General features: G+C 42.4%; 1 protein-coding gene across 1 annotated transcript in view; it reads right to left on the bottom strand.

Moving 5' to 3' along the window:
- raraa (retinoic acid receptor, alpha a) overlaps positions 1-23,283 on the bottom strand; it is a 212,317-nt gene that overhangs the window by 134,240 nt on the left and 54,794 nt on the right. The window contains exon 2 of the mRNA XM_054768623.1: positions 13,902-14,032. The gene's annotated coding sequence lies outside the window, so the exon portion shown is untranslated. The remainder of the gene's footprint in view (positions 1-13,901; positions 14,033-23,283) is intronic.

Genomic DNA, 23,283 nt, shown 5'->3' with positions numbered 1-23,283 from the left:
CAGGCCTAGAGGAGGGGCAAGATGGCGAGCGTCTGGTGGCCAGGTCTAAACCCATGGGGCCTGGCCGGTCACAGCCCGAAGAGACGACATGGGTCCCCCCTTAAATGAGCTCACCACTCATGGGTGGGGCCAAAGGGGTCGGGTGCAGAGTGAGCTGGGTAGCAGCCGAAGGCGGGGACTTTTGCGGTACGATACTCGGATGCAGAAGCTAGCTCTTGGGACGTGGAATGTCACCTCTCTGGTAGGGAAGGAGCCTGAGCGGGTGAGCAAGCTTGAGAAGTTCCGGCTAGATATAGTCGGACTCACCTCAACGCACATCAAGGGCTGTGGAAGCAGTCCTCTCGAGAAGGGCTGGACTTTTTTCCACTCTGGCGTTGCCAGCAGTGACAGGCGACGGGCCTGTATGTTGGAGTTAAAACCGGTCAACGAGAGGGTAGTTACCCTCCGCCTTCGGGTGGAGGGACGGGTCCTAACTGTTGTTGTTGTAACTGTTGGGTCCTAACTGCGCTTATGTGCCAAAGAGCAGTTCAGAATACCCACCCTTTTTGGAGTCCCTTGAGGGAGGACGGTAGAGTGCTCTCTCAGGGGATTTCCTTGGTCTGCTGGGAGACTTCAGTGCTCACCTTGGCAGCGACAGTGAGACCTGGAAAGGCGTGATTGGGAGGAACGGCCTCCCCGATCTGAACCAGAGTGGTGCGTTGTTATTGGACTTCTGTGTTCGTCACAGATTGTCGATAACAAACACTATGTTCAAGCATAAGGGTGTCCACATGTGCACTTGGCACCAGGACACCCTAGGCCGCACTTCCATGATTGACTTTGTATTCGTATCATCTGACTTGCGGCCATATGTGTTGGACACTCAGGTGAAGACAGGGGCTGAGCTGTCAACCGATCACTACCTGGTGGTGAGTTGGCTCCGATGGTGGTTGAGGATGCCGGTCAGATCTGGCAGGCCCAAACGTATGATGAGGGTCTGCTGGGAACAACTGACAGAGTCCCCTATAAGAAGGAGTTTCAACTGCTACCTCCGGGAGAGCTTTGACCATGTTCCAAGGGAGGCGGTGGACATTGAGTCGGAATGGGCCATGTTCCATGCCTCCATTGTCGTGGCGGCTGATCACAGCTGTGGCCGTAAGGTGGTTGGTGCCTGTCGTGGCGGTAATCCCAGAACCCGTTGGTGGACACCAGTGGTGATGGATGCCGTCAAGCTGAAGAAGGAGTCCTATTGAGCCTTTCTGGCTCATGGCCAGGCAAAAACTCTGACATGGGAGGAATTCGGAGAAGCCATGGAGAGCGACTTCCGGACGGCTTCAAAGAGATTCTGGACCACCATCCAACCACTCAGGAGGGGGAAGCACTGTGTATGGTGGGGATGGTGTGCTGCTGACCTGAACTCGAGATGTTGTGGACCGGTAGAAAGAATACTTCGGCAGCAAGAAGTCAGACCAGTTTCCAGTGAGGGTTGGACTCCGCCAGGGCTGCCATTTCTCACCAATTCTGTTAATTATTTTCATGGACAGAATTTCTAGGCACAGCCAGGGCGTTGAGGGGTTCTAATTTGGCCTCAGGACTTTGCAGATGACGTGGTCCTACTGGCTTCATCGAGCTATGACCTTCAACTCTCACTGGATTGATTTGTGTGAAGCAGCCGGGATGAGAATCACAACCTCCAAGTCCGAGTCCATGGTCCTTGTTCACGATAGAACGAAGTATGGAACACGAGATCTACAGGCGAATTGGTGTGGCGTCTGCGGTGATGCGGACTTTACATTGGTCCTTTGTGGTGAAGAGAGGGCTGAGCCAAAAGGCAAAGCTCTCAATTTACCGGTCGATCTACGTTCCTACCCTCACCTATGGTCATGAGCTTTGGGTAGTGACTGAAAGGACAAGAACACGGGTACAAGCGGTCAAAATGAGTTTTCTCCGTAGGGTGGCTGGGCTCTCCCTTAGAGATAAGGTGAGAAGAACGTCATCCGGGAGAGACTCGGAGTAGAACCGTTACTCCTCCGCATCGAAGGGAGCCAGATGAGGTGGCTTGGGAATCTGGTCAGGATGCCTCCCGGACGCCTCCCTGAGGAGGTGTTCAGGGCACGTCCGACCGATAGAAGGCCTCAGGGAAGACCCAGGACACGTTAGAGAGAATATGTCTCCCAACTGGCCTGGGAATGAATCGGGATCCGCCGGGAGTAGCTGGACAAAGTGGTCGGGGAGAGGGAAGTCTGGGCCTACCTGGTGCCCCCGCAACCCAACCTTGGATAAGCGGTAGAAGACTGATTGATGGCTGGATTTATCCATGTTTAGTGAAAACCGTCCAGTATAAACACCTCAGTCTTATGTAAATGGATCCTCAGACTTGGTGGATGAAGTCCATTACAATATGAAGGAGGGGTTTTGTGACTGTGCCAAAGGACTGAAGTGGAGCTGAAAACGAGAATAATAGCTGCCTCTTAAGAAGGGAGAGGAAATGAGTGACTAAAAATCAATAAAGCGATAGGAAGAGAGAATAAGAGAGTGACAGCAGATGAGGCACAAATTGATTTTAGTAAATAGAGGCAGAGTGGTGGGCAGCATGAACAATGGTGGAGAAAATGACTGACAGCCTCAAACGCTGAAGGTAAGAGGCCAATCGTATTGTGCTTGAGCCCACTTCACACCAGGTACATTCACACGCAAAACATTGCCGAGGTATACAATGACTGTAATGCGATCGCTTCTCGCAAGTTCTTGATGATGACAGACACATTTTATAACAGAAATAAAATACAAAGACCCGACAGCATCAAACACATTTAACATTATTAGAGCCCTGTAGAAATGAAATAATATCCCTACAGTCACCTTGACACTTTTATTACCTAATATAGCAGACATGATAAACAATAATAAGACATAATAACTCGCCTATCGCATTGGGAAAGTTCCTTGTTGTAGTATCTTGAACGTAATGTGGGTCTATCGTACATGGCATTAAAAAAAAAGATCGACATCAGCCTATCATCATCAATTACATTTGTCAGTTGATTGATATATTCATGACATTCTGACAAGAATCTGTCATACATGGACGTACACTCCAACACTACTGCATCACATTACGCACCGCTTATGCGCAGGCTACGGGATCTTTGAAGTGACATGTCACATGTGTGCGTGGTGGAAGAATACGTAGTTGCTCGTAACTACACTGAGAAAGGACAACATCACTTTTGTTCTTTTCCATTGACTTTGCTTCAAGTGTGCTCGTCAACAATAGGGAGAAAAGTAAGGAATTGTTCCCTCTGTTATTATTACTGTTTCATTTATTCTTGTATGTAATAATTTTATTACTGTATTTTTTTGTCCTGCATGTGCTCTGTGTACAGTGTGAGTGACTTTTAGGGCATAATATAAGTATAAGTTCCGACTTAGATTAAAAACAACTTACAATGCGTCATAGGAACAGAACGCGTTTGCAAACCGATGACCTCCTAATCAGAACGACTCAAAATTAGATACAAGTCAGGGAAATTGCAGTAATAAAATGGTATAGAAGTGATGGCACAAACAAACGAGTCCAGCACTGCATGATCTGCCTTGCGTGAGCCTACCCGACAAGACAACAGAAAAACAAAAGATGCAGCAGAGAGAACAAGAACGTAACAAAGAGAAGCAAAACACAGATGTAGTGAATGTGCATAGACAGTGTGAGGGAAAGGTGCCGTCTTTACCTCCATCTCAATTTGCACAAAACTTTCATTACTACCAATTTGAGCCAGGAGCCGTAGGCTGGACCATTAGGCCAGCCTAGCATCAATCAGCCTAATCGCCCTCCCAGGCCGCTACATTACAGCACCCGGTTGCTTATTAAAATTTGTCGCCTGTCTCCCAACACTCGGCTCTGTTGGAGATTAGACAGGAGGCCCCCCTTGCCTCCCCTCACAGACAAATCAGCTACAAAGAAGAAGACAGTAGCAGGGACAGTAGAAGGTTAAAAAAAAGAAATATGTGCTTGCTGAGACAGAGCGGATCAGACGGGGGGAGGGCGATTATCTAGTTTGATTTATACACTCAAGTAGATATGGTGTGGGTTCTTTAACATGCGCACACACACACACTAACACACACACACACAACAGCCTTGCACATCCCAAAACAACACACCGCCGCATACACCCAAATTCATGTTTCCAGTGCTGTCAAAAGCTCCACACGCACACACACAAGAAGATTTGCAATGCTGCCCATTGCACACTCAATCAAAGCAGTCGCCAGATAAGACACATGATGAATGGTGTAATTGAAGGCGGCGGTGGCGGGGTAATGCTGCATCGCTTCAGGTTTAGGGAGGGGGTGGGTGCAGCGGGAAAGAGTGGTGAGTAAATGATTAGCCTGTAGGATTTATTGTTATTGTCTGTATTATTATAAAATACTGTGACTGCCTGCCTCACCTATTGTATCACACTTCCAGCTTCTCTCTTTTGGAATGGATGAGCACACCACCACAGGGGTATCACACTAATGGAACTGAAGGTGGTGATTTGAAGGCTCTCCATATAACTTCAGCTAAAAATACAGCTCAGATCAACAAATCATAAAGTCATTTAAGAGATAGAGATGCGACCCCGTGTGAGTACAAATGCATGAATCCATTTCTAGTCGTTTTTTTCCCTGCTTTTTGGATAGAGGGGCGACTTTGTTATTCGTCCAAAAAGGTGAAGCTGTATTGCATTAATGTGTGTATATTTGAATATTTGAAAATAAAGCACCAGTCAAAAATTTTGCTCACACTTGCTCATGCTATTGAATGTGAAGTCCTAACTTTCGACTTCCACTGTTGGTGTGGATACAGGAATTAATTGACACTTTTTGGTGTTCGTCATTATACCCCAGAATGTAAATACTTGTAGCATCATCTATCCATTTAAGAAACTACAAATATGATGCTCCATACATTTCTTTGAGTAAGTAATGAAATGTGTAAACAGTGCAACCTTGGTTCGCATCATTAATCTTTTCCATAAGGTTTGACTCTAACCAAAACGTATGCTAACCGAATCAGTTTTTTTCCCATTAGAAATAATGCAAATGCAATTCATCCATTCCAGAAAGCCAAAAATGCTAGTATAAAAAGACATTTTTTAAGTTTTACAATTACAGTTTTACATGCAGATAACACACTGAAATTCATATATGAAAGGGATTCCACAAATGCGCATGCTAGGTTAATTGGAGACTCTAAATTGTCTAGAGGTGTGAATGTGGGTGTAAATGGTTGTTTGTCTATGTGTGCTCTGCAAATGGCTGACGACCAATCCAGAGTGTACCCCGCCTCTTGCCCAAAGTCACCTGGGATAGTCTCCAGCATCAGACCCTAGTGCGGACAAGCGTAAAAAAAATGATGTATGGCTAGAATTGTAACTCCTACAGAGTCAACCGCTGAGGACGTCATAGCCTGGCGACGGAGCTGACTTCCGGTTTCTGTTTCCATGTATTAGCAAGCTATACCGAGGTTACACTGTTACACTTTTCAACAATAATGGACCTGTACCGCTGGCCAAAAAAATGGTACGATAAAGAGATGCTCCGACCAGGGTTTTGTGATGCCGATTCCGATCATTCAAGATTCAAGAGTTTTATTGTCATACGCATAGTAAAACAGGCAGTTATACTATGCAATGAAATTCTTATTCTGTTCATTCTCCCAAGAAAAGAAAGAAAAGACAAGAAAAAGAATAAGAACATAAGAAACATAAATACCATCATAAGAAACATAAATACCAATAAATTAAGCAACAACAACAGAAGAGACATTAATACAGATAATACAAATACATGAATAAATAAATAAATAAATAAATAAATAAAAGTGCTATGAGTGTGTGTTGCGTGCGGTGTGTGTGAGTGCTTCGTTGAGAAGCCTGATGGCCTGTGGGTAAAAGCTGTTCGCCAGCCTTGTGGTCCTGGACTTCAAACTCCTGTAGCGCGGACTCTAGATTTATAAATGTCTTGCAGTGAGGGGAGGGCTGCCCCAACAATGTTCTGTGAGGTCTTGATCACCCGCTGGAGTGCCTTCCTATCACGTGTTGTACAGTTACCGTACCAAACAGTGATGGAGGCGGTAAGGACACTTTCGATAGTGCATCTGTAGAAGCAACTCAGGATTGTGGTGGACATGCCAAATTTCCTCAGTCTTCTCAGGAAGTACAGTCTCCTTTGGGACTTCTTCATAATTTGTTGGGTGTTGTGAGACCAGGTGAGGTCCTCGCTGATGTGTGTGCCAAGGAACTTGAAGGTTTTCACCCTCTCCACCTCAGTCTCATCAATAAACAGGGGTCTATGCGGCTCCTTTTCCCTTGTTCTTGGGTCAATGATCATCTCTTTAGTCTTATCTGTATTGAGAAGGAGATTGTTATCACGACACCAAGCTATGAGGTCCGCCACCTCTCTTCTGTATGATGTTTCAACACCACCAGTGATCAGTCCGATGACTGTAGTGTCATCCGCAAATTTAATGATGCTGGTGTTGTTCTGGGAGGCCACGCAATCGTAGGTGAAGAGCGTGTAGAGGAGCGGACTCAGCACACACCCCTGTGGGGTCCCAGTGCTCACAATTCTTGAGCTGGATGTGCGATTGTGGACTCTGACTGACTGGGGCCTGCCTGTGAGAAAGTTAAACACCCAGTTACAGAGGGAGGGAGACAGGCCAAGTGTGAGGAGCTTATTTGTGAGTTTGTGGGGGCAGACTGTATTAAAAGCAGAGCTATAGTCTATAAATAGCATTCTGACGTATGTGTCCTGGCCCTGTAGGTGAGAAAGGGCTGTGTGGATGGCAGTGTTGACTGCATCATCCGTGGACCGGTTCTGGCGATATGCAAACTGTAGAGGGTCCACAGTTGCCGGGATGCTCTTTTTGATGTGGGTCATGACTATTCTTTCAAAGCACTTCATAACAATAGGAGTGAGTGCTATAGGGCGATAGTCATTCAAGCAGGTCACTTTGCTCTTCTTGGGTCATGACTGATCATGACTGAAATCGGCTGATACCAATCACATGAATTAACTGTAAATTTTTCAATTTATTTATGATGAGTCCTATTGGCCAAGGGTGCCATATTAATAAAATTCCAAGGTCCCTGACTGTCAGGCCCAAAAAAATAGGTATTTATTGAAAAATAAAAGACAAGGGAGCCCAATGTGATTTGTTTTTCATGGGGCCCAGAATTCCTGTCTGCACCCCTGCTACTGGCTATATGATCTGAAAAAAGGAACCATAAACTCACCTTAATTTAGACTAAAACATATTTTACTGACTATATAAGAGATTATATAAGAGAACATACAGGTATATGACTCGTGAAACTTAGAGGATGAGACAACTTCTTTAAAAAGGCTTTCGATGTGAGAGTACATTGTCTGGTGGAGCTCTAGCAGGACTTCCAGGTAGCACATAGGTGGGCTCCAAGTGAGAAAGCAGTCGGTGAACCCGGTGTCTTACACCGCTGAGAAAGGCTGCTCATCTAGTCCTATTAATTCAATTATTTTTCGAGTTATTTGCTGAGCCTTCTAACTGTCACGCACATATGGGTGATTGTTGTCCAGCATTTTGGCTGCATTAGCTGCTGTTTGACTGATGCTGCACCATGAGCCTCGAAAACTCACCGTATTCCGTCAAGTGTTTGTTAAATTAAATTTAAAAAAATAAAGCTTTTTAATTTGCTACCCCCCACAAGATTTTTGTGGCATGTTTTGAAAGTTATATCACTCTCACAAATGACAGGTAAGTTCCACAGGGCAGACATGTTTGTTTTGACTTTGATGTTTAATAAAATAAATGTTTTTTCCCCCAAATGTGCGTGCCAAACAGCTATTTAAACAGTGCAGAACAGTACACGGTAAAGTGTCAAATAGTGCATGCAACATAGATAACATTAGCCTCACATTAGCCTAACAGTCATTCATCTGCATCATCTTGAGAGCTAAAACCACGAAAGTCTTCCTCTTCCATAACAGAATTGAACAGCGTCATAATTCCTTTGTTACACATGTCATCAGTCTCCCTCTCTCTTTCCGTGTCCTCTTCTTCATCTGGCAGTAAGCCAGCCTTTTGAAAGTGTTGATAGTGTTTGATAGTGTTGATAGTGATAGTGATAGTGTTTGATAGTGTTTTTTCTGCTCCACGCTGTAAGCATCCACCGACGTACTTGTGCAAAGGTTGCTCTTCGCATGCGGCCATGTTGTTTTCTAGTTCAGACCACCTGTCTTTCTTACCTCTGAAAGCTAGTATTGTCTTTTTGCTTTGTGTCAGCTTTTCATGTTGCCGTCTCGAACGTCTGACCATACATTCATTCATGCTAAGCTTACACAAAGCAGCCATGTTTCCTTGTCTTGACAGCCAAAGCAATGACCTTTAACTTGAAAACGGCATCATATCCATTTCGTTGTGTGTTTTCTGTGATAGAGGATTGTGACTACCAGGTTGTCACTGCACATGTGCAGAACGCGTCTACATCCGGGCACCGTGTCTACATTCCGGTACAGTAGATGGCAGTAGTAGAATGCACCTAAACGTCGGTCGTGACCCGCCATAAACAAAAAGAAAGAAGACGAAGACGGCGTCTAAATCTGGGCTCCTATTTTTCCGCTGTTAGTGTTAGATGGATAGATAGTAACTTATTCATCTCCAAGAGAACAACACAGCATTTTATGTTTGTTTTATATGGTTTATTGTATCTGTATTTCTATTTATTGCTGTATAGTATACGTGAGCGGATATGACGTGTACGTCTGTGGCGCTACGTACACTGTGTATGTTTTACGTAAGGTCACTTGAGGAATTGCTGGGTATTACACACTATTTCAGCTGGAGTTATCTCTCTGGACTTCATCAGAACCACGGTACAATGGGACCAGGGATACCATGGTCCACCTTGAGTCATCATAGTGCGTCGCGGCGAATGCAGGTATGTGTCAACAACGCGGCACATATTCCAATACGTCCCCTCTTTTATATGTTACTTTCCCTTTTAGTTTTCATTCAACATAACGGGCTTTACAATCTTCGCGGTGTATTTATGGTGTTCATGGAATAATCCAAAATCCAGCGATGTTTTATATTTGTATAAATGTTGCTTGTTGTTGCTTACTGTAATCTGGAGTGTGTGCGTGCACTAGCAAACGCCAAGAATGGTGGCTTCTCTGCGTTTTTTGGTGGTTTCCTGAACTTTTTTTGCCGTTATGATGGCCTCTCTCTCATCTTCCTAAATATATATTTAAACAATAAGTAGTAGTTCTGAAGTATACGAGATGTCACGAGATTAGAACACGACCACGTTAGCCGCACCGTTGTATAAATCCCAGGGTTCAAAGTTTGAGAAAAAAGCAGCAGCTTATTCACAGGTTTTCTATTTTGATATGAGCAATGAGCAATCCTCTTTACCAAAAATGATACCATCTGGTCGTCTTATATCTATCACCTGCTAACATATGAACAGACAGACACACAAACACTGATATGGCCCTTCATAATATTTTTCAATAGGGTTTGAAAAATGTATTTTTCTTTTCGCCGTTTCACCAATAACCAATAATATGCCATCATCTCATGTCTGTCGCCTGCTAACATACAAACCGACAAACAAACAACCAACACAGCACTCCATAATTGTTTTTAATGTTCAGTCGAGAAATGTATCTTTTTCTTTGCAGTTTGACCAAAAACAGACCTACCCCCTCTGGAAAAATGGTATGATCTAATGGTCTAACATCAATTGAATACAAACATATAGACATTCATAGAGTTAACCTTGGTCTGCGCTCTACTGAATATCATTGTAGTTGTACTTGAGTTCACTGTGCAATCAAAATAACAACATCCTCAGACTAACAAATGTTCCTAGTAAACTTCAAATCCACAAAGATTAAAATTCTTCCCTCCAAATCCTGACACGTTTCCATTCTTCTACAGACTTGCTCTTGATTTGTCCTCTAACTGTCTAGTCCATCTGATGACCCCGATTTACTGTGCTATACTTGTCGACGCCTAATCGCTCTTAATGGATCTTGATTTGTGGCACATGAGGACATCTTCTCAATTAGGAAGGCTCGCTAAGTTGCTGACCTTCTAAGCATTATTTGAACAAGCAAGTCTTAGGCAGACAATTATTTACAGATCCTGGGCAAAAACAATCTGTTAAATGTGATGTGCTCCCCTTCTTGGAAGTTTAAATGACAATGTTCACAGGACACAACTTGCTGTCTGAAATCTCCACAGCTTGGGTTGGTCTCACAATGCTAAATCAATTGCATGAGCACTGCTGCAACAACAACACTCACACATACATCAATGCATTTCCTTCAGTATTGCTAAAAACACATCGCTGTGCGGTTGCACAGAGCGTGTCCAGTGTTAACACATACACGGTAAACAGGATGGGGGGAAAACCCACAAAGTATGTAGACAGTGAGCCAACTGTGACCTCAGACAAAGAACCTTTCTGTTGTTACAAATGCAGTTGCTTTTGTCTGAATGATTAATTAGCATTAAAGAAAAACATTTAACCCAATTCTGTCAATTTTGTGTTAACAGGTAGCGGCATTGTTGTGTTTCGCCATTTGACTTACAATAGACTCATTCCCCCGTTCCAAAATACAAGTAGGAGACTCCTGTCTGTCTAAAAGATCTTCACCATCAACCAGGAAGTAACAAATAGACAAACTAACAAATGTATGATGACCAACTATTTATTACAATTTTGTTAGGAGCTAACAAGCAAATAAAAGGCCGACTATTAAATTTATTGGGGGGGCTTGTCTTGTTTTTCCCCCAGATAAGGCCAACTCCCCCGTCCCAAAATACAAATGGCAGATTCCCATTTGTTTAAAACAGTATTATCCTCAGTTAACCAGGAAGTAGCCATCTAACATAAAAAATATGGCCCAACTATTTTTTTCCACTTTTGTAAATTCTAACTGTTTTAATCAATTAGCTTTTTTCACCATTTGTGTTAAAATAGGAGTGTTCCCTCTGCCCTAGAATTCCAGAGTTCCATTTGACTAAAACATCTTCTGCATCAACCAGGAAGTAGGCTAAAAGGCATATAAACAAAAAACATGTCAATTTTGTTCCAGGAATTTATTTATCCTTTTCAATTACAATAGGCTTTAACCGTGCCCTACAAATTGTTGAGTCCCATTTGTCATTTTCCTGGTTGACATCTTCAACCAGGAATTAGACAATAAGAAATGGATGGACAAATGTAACGCTCCACGACTTGTTTCACTTTTGTTACCTTTTTTTCCCCCATTTTAGTCCTAATGGAAGTGTAACACCTCAAATCAAAAATGGTAACTTTTGGCAAACATTTGTGTTGTATTTTGAGTGTCATTACAGGCAGATAAATGGGTTCCCAAGTCCAGTGCTTCTTGTTGATCAGTCTCTTGAGACGTGCTGATGTTGTCAAATCATAATGAATGTAATCCTTCCCTCTGCATCGTTCTTGTTTGTGAGTTGTGTCCGTCTTCCTTGTTGTTCCTTGGTGATATGACCTTAAGTATTTTTCCAGGTCCTTGACGTCTTCGACAGCAAGCCCCCTTGTCTCTGATCTTCCATTTAACCTGATGTAAATTTTGCAGTTGGCACTCCAAGTGCCTTGGATCTTTCCCTGCTTCCTCAAGTCGTGTACTTTCTTGGCGATGTCAGCGTTGCATTTTGTCAGATTGTCATTCATGTAAACGTTTGTTCCTTTTAGCTTTTTACCCTGTCTCATCAGTGCGGTTTTGAATTTCCCGTTGGTGAACTTAACGATGATGACGGATGTGGTGTTGTTTCTTGCCATACAGTGGGATGCAAGTATCTGTGGTGTGGATGTCTACATCCACCTGTTTTGGATGTAGAAAGGCGGCAATTTATTGCTCTGTTGAAGCGACGTCCATTTCATCTGGTTCTTCTTTGTTCTCGGCTGCCCTGGCATACGACCTGGGTTTAATCCGAAGCCCCGTCAAGAGAACATCGTTCATTCGTGCATTCTGATTCATTTCATCTATTGTGTTCTTCATTTGCTCAATGATTTTCTCTTTTGCTTCGTTATCTTCTTTAAGAGCGGAACTCAAGGCAGCATTTTTATCCTGTAACACCTTGATTTCGTTGTGCCATTCTTTATTTTCCTCCCTCAGGTGTTTAGCCTCCTCTTGAAGGTTGTCGTTCTGCTCTTTTACAGCTCCAATGTATTTTTGCAGGTTATTCAGCTGACGTCGTACTTCTGCCACATTGTGTGCATTATTTTCCAAGATTTGCTTTTGTAGCGCGTTGATTTGTGTAATCAGTAGATTTTTCAAGCTGTTAAATGCTGAGTGCTCCCCATGGGTCAACAGCCAAAACGGCTGGGCCGCATAAATGTCGCCCCATCTTCCTGCCCCCTTGGCTGATAGCAGCTCCGTTGGTGGTGGCATTCTTTCCAGGGGTGGCCTTTCCGGGGTATCTGAACCTGAGCTCTCCGTGCCTGAATCTAATTGTTTTTTCTCTGCATTGTTGCTAAGCAACCGCCTTGAGCATCGGCGCTTGGCTTGCCTTACTAACAGCTGTCGTGCTTATAATTCGTTTATTTCGGTGAGTCCGTACCTCTCACCAGTTCGAGTTGAAGTCGGACATGTCAGCACACTATTCTGGTTTGGTGATCACCAAGTGTGGTCAGGAAGACGGCAAAATAGTTCAAAACTCCGGTAGCAAAAGCTCTTGCCATGAATGTCCTTTCCAGTCAACAGTAAGTGACGTTTACCAACTTCACCAGAGCATTCATCGCTATCCACTGCCTGGTTCTTGTCAGATCACATGCAGTTGATTGCAGAAATGGACGCAACAACACGCTTCATCGACAATTTAGTGCCTTTCCAGTTATCCAGTTCTTTTCCAGAAAGTTTCATACAGCACTTGCACTATATCTCATACAATATCAGTTAGTGATGTGCAGTGAGGTTCATGGCTGGTGAGGCACTGACTCCTTTGTCAGCTGTGACTCAGTACTGTCTGCCTCACCTCATCCCTCTGCTCTGCAGCCGATCAGCAAGAATAATGGTGTCAAACACGTACATGTTATACATTACACTGGCTGTAAAAATCATAGTGTATAACACATTTCCGCTAATATTATATGCGGAGAAACAGCAACGACCAGGCGCCCCCCATTCAGACGTGACACTCACCTTGTGTTTCTGTCCGGTATTTGATCGGGTGCCAAATGTCAAAAATGAATGGAATCATACAGAAACTACATTTATAACACAGATCTGTGGACCACTATTCAAATGTATTTTGTTATTATATGTGTATATTATTAATATTTAATCATTCATATATATTTAAATATGTTAATATTATAATTATATTATTTATTATTGATAACATAATTTTGTTTAAATATATAATTTATTATTATATTTATTTTTCATTATTAGTTTTTTATTTTTCTTTATTTTTCTCCCATGATTGCATGTCACTGATATGTGTACAGTCGCCACTTTGCAGTTCAAATTTTACGGCTTCTCTCTATCACGCTAAATTATGCTTATGAAGAGTCTTATTTATGTCTTAAATGGCTTATTTACTCTCATTTATGTCTACTATATTGGATAATACAAGTGTAAAAGTGGCCTGTAGGCGTGTTAGTTCAGGGCTCTAATAACGTTAAAAATCATATTTAAAAATATTCCATACGTTTGGAAATATTCCATTTATAAATAAGAAACTCCCAGAAGCTGAACTTCGTGGAAATGAAATTTTCAAAGTTGCGTCTGGAACCAATTAACTTCGATAAATGAGGGATTACTGTATATAAAATTCCATTTCAATACATTGCAAGGGTGTGTGTTTGATTTATGAAATGGGTCTGTAGCTGCTGTACACAATGATTATACAGTGTGTCTACCTCTGTAGGTCGGTCTATGTGTTGAAGTTCAGACTGATTGAGCACTGTGCTGTGCAGCCAAGTGGGCATCCGGCCGGCAGACTGCCCGCATCGATTGCTTGAACCAACCAGTCTTCTGGAAGCAGGGCGAGCTAGATGGAAGGAAAAGAGAGAGAAGAAAAAGGGGCAACATTAGCTTAAATGAAAGTTTATTAGCTGCATCAGTCAGTTGGTTGGAGAGTGGGGGTTGTGCCACAGGCCCTTCTCCATCCTTCCTCTCTCAATCTATTTCCTACTCCTTTCTCATACATACATACATAGATATATATATTTATATATATATATACACACACACACACACACACACACACACACACACGCGAATGCATGTGCATGTGTGCAAGGGGAGGGGCCGGAATGACGGGAAAACATTAGCTTGCTGGCAAGCCGCTGGTATACCAGCCAGTAATTGGCTTTGGTAATGGTCATGTCTAAACAAATGGTGTGCGGCCTAACCTTGTTACGAGCAACCAACTGCTCCACTCTCATCTCACAAACTGGCATTGGGACTGTTTTTAATTTCAAAACACCCAAAATGTAGCCTTAGATTACAAGTGAGAGACAACACTGGTACCCAGGAGGAGGGGGGCTATAAAGATGGAGGAGAAGTTCCATTTTTCATGGGTCCCTCCCTCTGTTCTGCATCACATCACATGGCTGTCTGACAGCAAGCTGAGCCACTAATGTCTATTGTGTCTGGATGGTGTATATTGGTCTGTCATGTTATGTGAATGAGGATGAGACAAACATTCCTGCAGAAGCTCTGCAAGCTAAATAACATGCATAAACTGCAGTGGAGGATGCGTAGCGGTGTGAATGTGGATGCATGCGTGTGTGTGTGTGTAAATGTTGTGGCAGCTCCTCACTCAGCTAGCTATCATCTCCAGCCAGACGGGCCCCACCGAGCTGACCCGGCTGGATAATGAGATCCATTATGATTTACGTGGCAGCTAGACGGAACAAAGACATGCACACACAGTTTAGGTGTACATGTCAATGTGTGTGTGTGTGCGTGTTCTATCTTTCATTGTACAGGTATGTGCTGATGAGCTCTGTCTAAGTTTCATATTCCAGTTTGCCTTTCTAAGAGTGTGAGTTAGTCACTTCTAGGTCTTCATGCTGTTGAAACTGGAGATGTCAGTCTCTCTGTCCGTCTTTCTCTCAGCATCACACATACTTTGTCTTTCCTTCACTCTCTCCGGAAAAATGCAGCCTGACTGTGTTTCACAAACACACAGTGCCCAAGGGGCCTTGGAGGCAAAAAAGCAAAAAGGTGAGGTGGTGATGTGCTGCATCAAAAAAAAAAAAAAAAAGAAAAACAGACCACACAACTTCCAGCTGACTGATCGCTACCTCTGCACAACATTGCACCTTGCTGGGGGATTAGTTGCAAGGTATTTTGTGTGTGTGCACTAAGATATGCTGGTGGAGAGCATGTAGTAGCTGTCAAGCGGATTTGAGGAAAAAGAAGCTGGCACCATTGGTTGTGGTTGCAGGACAGGACTATTACAAATACAATCCTAACTTATGTTTATATGCTGGAAACATGATGAGTCTTAAATCTGGGTATTATTAGTACGGTAGGTTTTAGATTGTCAGTCCTTCTAATTGTGTTGGCTGATGGCTATTTTGTAATGGGGTGTCAAATTGAACTGTAAAATCTGGTTCTCTGCGGTATTTTTCAGCCTGTTAAAACCAAACACTGGGCCAAGATTAGAAAATCTAATGATTACAATTATGGATGAACACCAAATTGAGCATGTCATCACAGAGTACATAGACACATACTGGACAGTCTTTTCCACATACTGTCCACCTACACACATACTGTCATTAAAAACCACTCAAATGATCAAGCAAATTATGGAAAATGTTGAAAATGCCTTACAATTCTTAATAATAAAATGATTGTTAAAAGTCTTGTTTATACTGTACAAAAAAAATCCATATTCTGGAATTTAAAGAAAATGTGGAGAGAGAAATACGGTCATCCCCCGTTTTTTCGCGATTAATTACCCGACTGTGGTTAGTGAATTTCAGCGAAGTTGGATTTAATATTAATAAATGAAATATTTTCATAGTTAGAGCATAGAAAACCTGTTTCTAAATAGGTTTTTACCATTATTAGAGCCCTGTAGACATGAAATAAAACCCCTCTAGTCAACTTTACACTCTTAATGTTCTTTGTTTACCCCACATTGCTAATGCAAGGACACAGAAGACGGCCACGGCTTTAAGAATAGCATGCTAGCAAGCTAACTAGTTAGCCTCCAATGTATTTATTCGAAACATCGCCCTTTAAGCACCATCCATCCATCCATTTTCTATACCGCTTCTCCTCATTAGGGTCGCGGGGGCATGCTGGAGCCTATCCCAGCTGACTTCGGGCGACAGCCAATGGCAGGGCACATATAGACAAACAACCATTCACACTCACATTCATACCTATGGACAATTTAGAGTCTCCAATTAACCTAACATGCATGTTTTTGGAATGTGGGAGGAAACCGGAGTACCCGGAGAAAACCCACACACGCACGGGGAGAACATGCAAACTCCACACAGAAATGCCCAAGGGAGAATCGAACCCAGGTCTTCCCGATCTCCAGACTGTTACTGTGTTGGCCAACATGCTAACCACTCGACCAAGCACCAAAGTTGCAAAATTGTGACAAGCAACATTGCTGAATTTACGAGCCATTTCTGCAAATACAGTGCCTCATGTAGTTAATAATTTACACCAGGAGATGGTGGACATCTGTAACTTCAATCTGTGCAACATTTGTGGCCGTTTCTATGCAAAGTTTATAAGTTTATAGACTTTGAAAAACCTTGTGCGTACGGCAGCGCATCCGCTCGCCAAGACAGTCCACACACAGCTAACTAGGCTGATGCTTTGCTAAACTGTGTTCAGAGTACCAGGAGGGGACGTGGTGGATTGTGCTAATAGTGAGGGGGCGTAGCGGAAATGTAAAAAAATTAAATTAAATTAAAAAACCCACTGAAATACCATCCACGGGAGACTCCTCGGCAAAAAAATACACTCCTAATAGATAAATATGACCTGAGAATACAATGACCTGGATGAATGATTCACAGGCATCATAGATACTGTACATACAGTAGATAGATAGATACTTTATATCTATCTATGTAATAATAGCAGTAATGGTGGCGGTGCAGGCAGCAGTGGTGTTCAAGATCCCGCTGTAAATGACGATGATGATGGCTGGGTTTGCTTGAGAGGTGAGGAAGGGTATCAGAAGTGGATCAGACATTTTGATGAGCCGGTATCGTGGAGACGGGGATCTGACAAATTCTGAGCCTGGTGATATCATAATATGCCCATCAGATGAGCAAATTTGCTCCCATCACAATCATCATACTGATGATTTTTCTAATTTACAGTATGCCTTTATCTCTAACCATTTTCAAGCTACAACCTTTGGAAATGCTCGTGTCAAAACTGAAAAAAACTAAAGGGTTAAGAAAGTGTTTCAAACGGAATGGGGAAGAGGGACAAAGTAAGAAGCCAAAATTTACGACTTCCACACAGAATGGGAGGATATTTTTTCCCCACTCTATCATGTCGTACTGTACATGCCATGGCTGACGACATGCAGTGTGATGGTAATGCAATATAATGTCATGTCTCATCAATGTTTTGTGTCATTAGTGACGCCTAATGACTAGAATACCACATACAGGTATGCGCTACATGGAATTGATCGTGGCGCACCACCATGACAAAATAAAAGCTGCCACACCTTAAAAATGTTTTTTTTTTAACTTGAAAACAATGTTAAGTCATATATTATATATGAATGGATATGTATGCTCTACATATAGATACATACATAGCTTATTATGTACGCACATATTTACCACAATTAGTTGGAAAACAATAAAAATGTTTCGCTATTTTGATGAGTTTTGATGAGTTTTTGTTTTTTGGGCATATAGTTGATTATGAAACACAAACACATGCTTAAGCAGAGCACAAATAACCCTTCTTACGTCCAGAAATCCCCCTCTCTGGAACAAAAACATCAGCCCTGTGTGAGCAGAACAGAGAAAACAATGGCAGGATTCTCTGCTGTTCCTGCTTTGCTCTGTATTCAAGTCAATTAGCAGCCCTAAATGCCACAAAGATGAAGACTGAGATAAAGATGAAGAGATGAACACAGCCAGAGAGCAAATAAGGACAAGTGTACATACATCTGTGGACTCAATGACCTTCTTGGTCTTTGCACTCCAAGACCTTCTTGATCTCTGTGCGCACACACACACACACACACACACACAAAATCCTCTGCGGTATGCATTTCCATCATCACATGAGATCAGCACGACTGTCCACAAGCCAGCATTCGCTCAGCCGTGACAACCCCCCGTGCAAAAGGTAGCCATCTTCACACGGTGACACGTGACCACTGCTCATAATTGAACTTTGAGTCCGCAATACACAAAGGGTGAGAACAAGGTGGACAAGAAGGACCTGACAAGCCCTGTTACAATAAAAAGGTCATGCAAATTAAATAAACATCAAAGTGAATGAGGATGAACAGCACAGCGGCTCAGAAGGTGTGCACACAGAAGAGGATGAGGGGGGATTTGGACTGTCGCTAAGAAAATTTGGCACACAATAATTAGGTGCTTATTAAATTTCAGATGTACTGGTATTGCTATGTGGCATTTATTGCCTACCCTGTAGTTAGTAACAGGGCACTTTTTGCTTCATCCTCTTCACTTATTGGTATGTTTTTCTTTTCGGAATATTATGACTTTATGCTTATGTTAATGTTGTACATTTTTCCACCATCTAATTTTCCAAAAACTACAACTTCATTTTGTTTTGTTGATTCTCATAATATTCCGACTTTTAAAAAGTAACATATTTGTTTGTTAATATTTCAACTCTATACTACTAAATTGACATTATTTGTCCTCATTATATTACATTTATTCTCATGAAACTGTGACCGTTTTTCTTGTTATAATACGACTTTATTCTCGTAAAAAATTACACCTTTTTCCATTTGTTGTTTTTTTTTCCCCAGCTATTTCAACTTCCTACTTGTAAGTTTTTTTCTTATAACTATGACTTTATTCCTATAATATTTTCAATAAATGCCAGAAGCATTATAACTTTTTCCGCAACTTAATTTTCTAAGAATGAAAACTTTATTCATGGTTTTGTTTGCTTCTCATTATATTATGACTTAAAAAAGGTCTTTGTTCTTTAATATTTCAACTCTATGCTACAATTTGTCATTTGACAATTTTTTTTTTTGCTCATTATATTATAAGATTATTCCCGGAAAGTTAAAAATGTATTCTGTTAATATTTTTGACTTGATACATGTAAAATATTGCAGATTTTTCCATTTTTGCGTCTGTTTTTTTTGTTGTTTTCTTGTTAAATTGTGAATGTGCAGCGGGCCAGTAAAAAAAAACAACAACAAAAAAAAACAGCTGTGGGCCTCCAATGGCCCCCGCGCCGCACTTTGGACACCCCGTCTAAATGTTGCAACCGGCTGAGATTACTTTTTACTAACATGGGGTGTTTGGATGACATTTTGTAGTGCCCCCTATGAGTTATGATCAAAACACTCTGGAAGACATGCCATCATCCATGTAATACTGACATTTGCAATGTTTTATAATCATTAGACAAACGGTCAATGACTTTTGGGTAAGTAACTATTAGTCCTGTCCGTTCACCTGCAAAGACGTTTTGGTTGATGGCGACCAGGTTTTAACACCAATCTTCCATTTGCTTGTCAGTCCCCTGAAGGAGTGTTCCAAACGGAGTGGTGATCGGGCTAACACCTTAAAGTTATGCTGTTTTGTAAAGCAAAATCACAAGTCAATCCAACTTTGGAGTTTAATAACAGTGCCACCACATGGTGTATTTGTCAGAAAAATAATAGCACAGACAACATAGTCGGGGTGCATGTTTTGCCACTTTTTCCCCCTTTTCTGCGCAGTGGTTGAGGAGTAGAAGAAATAGCTTAAACCAACAAATACAGTCCTGTGGAAAAATGAGATAGCTAGATAGACTTTGCTATGCGTTAACCAGATTTTACTTTATGCCAAGGGCAGTGGTTCATGACAAAACCTGACGTGACAGCTAAAAACTTGTGTGACATTTAGATTCAGCGCCCCAAAATTACTCAAGTCTCAGCTATTAGTCAGCAAACTTCATGCAAAGCAGCCTAATCAACTTTCATCCAGCAGCATGAACATCAAAATGTGCAAATCCCTGCAGCAACAACACTTCCAACATTTTTGCCCAGAATACATGCTAATTTGACAAACTTCAAAGCGAGTTGGGAGAGTAGGGTATATTTTCACAGGCAACCTAAAATATGGGTGTTTTCGGTGATTTACAGCATGGATTTTCACATGAGATGTTTTAATCAGATTGGAGTCAGTAATATTCACAAATAGCATGTGAAATGTATCGGATTTCGGGAAATGAAACTTTTGCTGTGGCTGTTATGAATGCTGCAACCATTCATTTTCTATATTGCTTATACTTGTAGATAGTACCTCAGGGTAGCAGGGAGCTGGAGCCTACTTCAAAGAGGGGCAACACCCTGGACTGGCTGCCATACAGTACAGAATAGAGACAAGCTGTTCACAGTCCTGTTCACTGATTGGCGACTCAACCTGCATTATCTCCATTCTATGTGCATTTGCAGAGGGAGTTAAGTGGTTACAATGCATTCCCCATCAGGACAGACATTTTCCTCCACTACATGGTCAACCTGGGGAGTTTTGCAGTGTCAAAACCCAAAAACGCATGCTGGAACGAAAACAGTTCCCTCTTGATTGAGCACTAACAAAACAACAGCGTTCCTCAGATCTCGCTGGGACAAAAAAGGTGAGTCAATATTTCTCCTACGACCCCCCCTCCAGCATCTCAACACTCCTTAAGCAAACAGTTCTTCTCTCACAGTGGTGCCAACCCTAATCACTTCCTTCAGCACCAGGTGGTTCTCATTGACGGAGGCCCAACTTCTCAACACGGCAGGAACGCTTCGCTGGAGGAAATTGGCTCGTCTACACGCATTTATTGCTCAAGAGGTCTCTGGCCCGGCAACGCCGATGCTTGCCCTTTATTCGGGTTCTTGAGCTGCCTGTTGCGCTGCACAGAAACAGCTGCGGCCGGCGTTCATTGCACCAGAAAACAATTACAAACACCTTTTTCTTATTAAGCGCCATTGTGCGGGAATTAGAAGCGGTCTATGGAATAAGTGGAATGTAATTCATGCCCTCTGCTGCTGTAGAGGCTGTGCTAATGAAGAGGATGAAAGAGAAGTGTTAATCAAACGGAGCATCTCATCTGTGGAAAGAAGGAGTGGAGAAGAGGCCTCAAAGTGGCTCCTTAGGGATGTTTGTGTGTGTGCAAGGGGAGGTGTAAAGGATCGCAAGCATATTTGTCTGTTGTGCCATTATCTTGCTAAATGAACAGTAGCTCTGTAAACTGAGCTGTCACTTCAACAAAATCTAAATAAAACAGAAGTGTAATGTGTGTCCCTGGGCCCTGCCTCTAATAATTGCTCGGCGACCCTTCTATGCGGGCAATCCCTCTCCACTAGCTGCCTAGGAAACCCTCCCGGGCTCCTCCATTTTGGAATAGCAGCGCTAACGAGGAGGGTCTGATTAGATTTAAATGTCAAGAGAGATAGGACAATACAGTTATCTTCCAAATTATGGCCCATTAAAGGGCCTAAGCAGTGCACCCTCCCTCTTCAACTAACTAATCACCAAGGCAATTTATCATCCTCACAGGGGTAGCGTTTTGGAGGGCTGCTTCCTGCTTCTGGAACCCACACAGGAATGCCTTTAACGTGGGATCAGTGTGTATGTTCATGGTGCTCCGCGTTGCATTGAGCACCTTTGGCCAATGGCATATTTAAAATGTAAGTGTGTGTTTGGCCGCTACAAATTTACATAATAACAAAACATGAATGTAAAAAAGGTCAACAATTCTATCTGCCCTAATGGCTGGACAGGACAGGGGAAGGGAAAACAAAAATGTAAGTGTGTGCGCTGTAAACACACACACAGACAGAACCACGTGACACATTAAAACTATAAAAGAAAGAACGCATGCGCATTACGTCCGTTTGTCCTCCGCTTGTCCGGCTTGTCTGGACTGACGACAAAGTGGAATTACTTCTGCGAGTCATTTTGGAGTCTAATGGGTGCCACACACGGGAGGCAACAAACAACTGCGAAACTTGGCAAAACTCATCGCCAACGTGTAGCGTGTGACCGGCAACACTGGTGAGTGAAATTTGGGGCCATTAAAGTAGGAAAGAAGGAAAAGTGGCCGGTGTTGATCGAGTACTCTTGCTAGTACTCAAGATAAACTTACATACTGTAAATGTCCGTGTAAATGAATGTGAACTTACCCAATGTTTACTCCGGAGCCAAGTTCCCACGCCGCTGCTTTTTTCTTTATATTTCTATATTCTTTTTTTTAGAAATGTTAATGAACTCCGTGAATGGCAAGTGTTACGTTTTTCCCCCATGTTTACCTAGGAGAGCGTACTGACTGGCATCCTGTCCGCTCATTGATGGATCATTGAAACTCCAGCTAATCGGTCCTCGTCTAGGCGACAGCAATGAAAAGCCAGCGTGTGCACGATTACATGCACGAGCACACACTTCCACACGCACAAATACGCGGGGCTGGACTGTGACTGGCAAAATAATAACAATAACAGACACATACAACAGAGCACCGCTAGATGGCTCTAATACACCACAAGGATGCAGAAAATAAGGCATGTTCATACACTTTAGAAAAAATGTAAAATTTTACTTGGAAAAAATCCACGAAACAGCAAATCCATGAAAAGGTGACCCGTGGTGTAGCGAGGGAGCACCGTACTTTGGTTACGTCCGCGCTCACGTCACCCACACAAGGATAAAGAAGGAAGCAAATGTTTGAAGGCATGGGAAGAGTGAAGAGGCAAGAGAAAGGCAACAAAAGAGAAGGAGAACAAAATGTGAAAAACACACCGAAAATGTGGCTAAACAAGTTGAACACCGTGACGTGTATCAGTTGTAACGCGGCACTTACATACCAAAACAGCACATCTTATGTGTTGCATCATCTCCTCCCCAATGGAGCGGAAAATCTGCGACAAGGTAAAATCAACGTAGCGTAAATCAGTAAGATTAAGGTTAATGTACCTTACTGACATAACGTTAGCTGTGTGGAGGGCTAGCTTTCTCTTAATTATGACCACTGTCGAATGTGTTAGTTTATTACGATTGTGCCTTGATTTATGTTATTTTTAGAAAGATTGTTTATTTTTAGTTA

Source organism: Dunckerocampus dactyliophorus, chromosome 2 (assembly GCF_027744805.1).
Source record: "Dunckerocampus dactyliophorus isolate RoL2022-P2 chromosome 2, RoL_Ddac_1.1, whole genome shotgun sequence".
In the NCBI taxonomy this organism is placed as follows: domain Eukaryota; kingdom Metazoa; phylum Chordata; class Actinopteri; order Syngnathiformes; family Syngnathidae; genus Dunckerocampus; species Dunckerocampus dactyliophorus.
Note: the sequence above shows the minus strand (reverse complement) of the source record. Positions and strands in the feature narration are given on the sequence as shown.